This window comes from Microcebus murinus, chromosome 28 (assembly GCF_040939455.1).
Source record: "Microcebus murinus isolate Inina chromosome 28, M.murinus_Inina_mat1.0, whole genome shotgun sequence".
Taxonomy (NCBI): domain Eukaryota; kingdom Metazoa; phylum Chordata; class Mammalia; order Primates; family Cheirogaleidae; genus Microcebus; species Microcebus murinus.
In genome coordinates, this window is record NC_134131.1 from 9,911,319 (window position 1) to 9,914,402 (window position 3,084).

Below are 3,084 nucleotides of genomic sequence, written 5' to 3' on the forward strand. Positions count from 1 at the left end.
GGGTGATCAAATAGCTTCACTTTTTTAGTCTGTTAATATGGTGAATTACATTGATTGGTCTGTCTTTCTTTCTCTCTCTCTCTCTCTCTCTCTCTCTCTCTCTCTCTCTCTCTCTCTCTCTCTCTCTTTCTTTCTTTCTTTCTTTTTTTTTGAGACAGAGTCTCACTCTGTTGCCCAAGCTAGAGTGCCATGGCGTCAGCCTAGCTCACAGCAACCTCAAACTCCTGGGCTCAGGTGATCCTCCTGCCTCAGCCTCCCTAGTAGCTGGGACTACAGGCAGGTGCCACCATGCCCGGCTAATTTTTTCTATATATATTTTTAGTTGGCCAATTAATTTCTTTCTATTTTTGGTAGAGACGGGGTCTCGCTCTTGCTCAGGCTGGTTTCGAACTCCTAACCTTGAGCGGACCCTCCCGCCTCAGCCTCCCAAAGTGCTGGAATTACAGGCGTGAGCCACAGCGCCAGCCTACATTGATTGGTTTTTGAACATCAAATCTACCTTGAATTCCTTGCATTTGGGATAAACACAAGTTGATCACGATGTATTATTTTTCTACATATGGTTGGATTCAGTCTGCTAATATTTTATCAAACTGTTTTGTTTCTATGTTCATGTTGGATATTAATCTGTAAATTTTTGGCAATATTTATTTCAAAGATTATTAGGATTACGCTAGATTATTATGCTGGATTATTGGGATTATTATTAGGATTATTCCTCCTTTATTTTCCAGACAAATTTTGTGCAAGACTGGCATTATTTCTTCCTTATAAGTCTGATAAATTTGATTACTGAAATCATCTGGGCCTGGAATTAGCTTTCTGGGAAGTTTGTTGAACAAAATTTAATTTCTTTACAAATAAAGGGCTAATCAGATTTTAAATTTTATCTTATTTCAGTTCTGATAATTTTTTTCATATAATTTGACCATTTCATCTACATTTTCAATTTGACTATCATAAAATTATACAAATATCTCCTTATGATGATCTATACAGATATACCTTTTTTCATTTTATTTCCTTGGTCAATATAGTTAGGAATTCTCTCTCTCATCAGTTGGCCTTCTGTATCTATGGATTCTGCATCAGCAGATTCAACCAACTGCAGGGCAAAAATATTCCAAAAAACAAACAAACAAAAAAAATAAAAAACAGTACAACAATAAAAATACAAATTAAAAAGTAATATAGTATAACAAATATTTACATAGCATTTGCATTGCATCAAGTATTACGAGTAATCTAGAGATGATTTAAAGCATACAGGAGATGCTAATTGTGTTCACTTAAAAAAATGAAATGTACAGGAGTATGTATGTAGGTTATTTACAAATACTATGCCATTTTATATAAAGGACTTGAGACTTGTGGGATTTTTGTTATCTGCGGGGTTGGAGGGGAGGTTTTCTGGAAATAATCCTCCATGGATACTGAGGAATGACTGTATATATCTGTATCTATATATATGTATATATAAACTACATATTGACAAGGCCAAAAGTTGGCTCTTTGAGAGTGCCCAGCAGAGTAACTGGCAAAAAGTAAGTTATTATAATAGCTGTTATAATTTAATTAGTGTTGCCTTCAATAAGTGGTACTTTGGAGAATGCTAATCTAAGTGGGGACAGCAATGAAGGCTATGGGCCGGTTTGTCTAGAGTCATGGTGGAGAGAAATGGGAGCAAGAGTGAAAATGATTTGGGCTTTCCTTGTTCTGTACAGGCATTGACTGAATCAATGCGGTAGCTCTCTCTGAATGTCAACTCCGAAGAGGTAGTCTTAGCACCCGTGAAGATATGAGGCCTGGTAATTGGAAACCACCAAAATACCATGGCTCATGCATTTTTTTCCAGGAAAATTTTAAGGGAGGTTATGCTGAAAAGACTACATGTTTCCCCATTTTAAGGGTTTTACAGCTGTACTCCCCTTCCTTTGCCACTGTCTTCACTCTTCTTTGCCCTAGAAAAAAATTAATGAACTGAATCAAATCCACGTTCTCCACTTTACAGCTGCGAAGCTTCCAGACTAGGGAGCCAGAGGTTACACAAACCGGGTAGGAAAATAAAATAGGCCCAGTAATTCCAGCAGATTGGAAAGGCTTAGATTTAGGGAATATGTGTGTTTTGAACACACTGCCTAGGTTCTGATGATGCTGGCAACTGTGGACTTAATTCTATGCAGAGATTAGGGTAGAGTAGTAACATGAGCCGCGTGCCAACTGGGGAACAGGCAAGAATAACAAGTTAGCATTTATCCAATACTTCGTCGGTGCCAGGGAGTAACGCGACATTTAAGCTTGGCAACACCCAGAGATAGGTTTTATTAAAAGTCGCATTTTACAAAGGCAGGCAGTGGTCAATTGTCCAAGGTCACACAGGTATGCAGTGCACATGGGCGTCTGAGCACCTCGGAGCAACTGACAGGTGCGCTGGGAGGCACATACCGTGTTTCCCCGAAAATAAGACAGGGTCTTATATTTTTCCTCAAGAACACACCCTAGGGCTTATTTTCAGCAATGTGTTATTTTTTTTTAAGTACAGTAAAACAACCTACATTGATTCAAATAGAGTGAAGTCGTCTTCTTCTGGAACATCATCCTCACTCTCCAAACCCCGAATGCCATCCTGAATGTCTTGGGACTCTGTTTCCTTTGGAACCATAGGCCCCATCTCTCCTGTGGAGCACTAGAGCTGTCACGGGGGGATGAGAAGGGCTGCTCGTGTTCTTTCCCGCTCCGCCACGACAGGCACGGGTTGTGCAGACGCTGCGCAGCCACGCCGTCACTAGGGCTGATTTTCGGGGTGGGGCTTCTATTGCGCACATGCTCAGACATCCTGCTAGGGCTTGTTTTGTGGGGAGGGCTTATTTTCGGGGAGACACGGTAAATGAAAGAAGTGAATAGGCCGGGGCTCCCCACCGCCCACCCATCAAGCCTGGGAGCGGGACCCTCCTGCAGCCCTACGCCAGGCCCCACACACCAGCCCACAGCCCCGGAGTGCCCTGGGAAGGCGGAAGGGGCGGGGAGAAGCCACCCAGGCCCCGCCCACGTCCAGTCATGACTGCCCATTCGCCGCCGACCCAC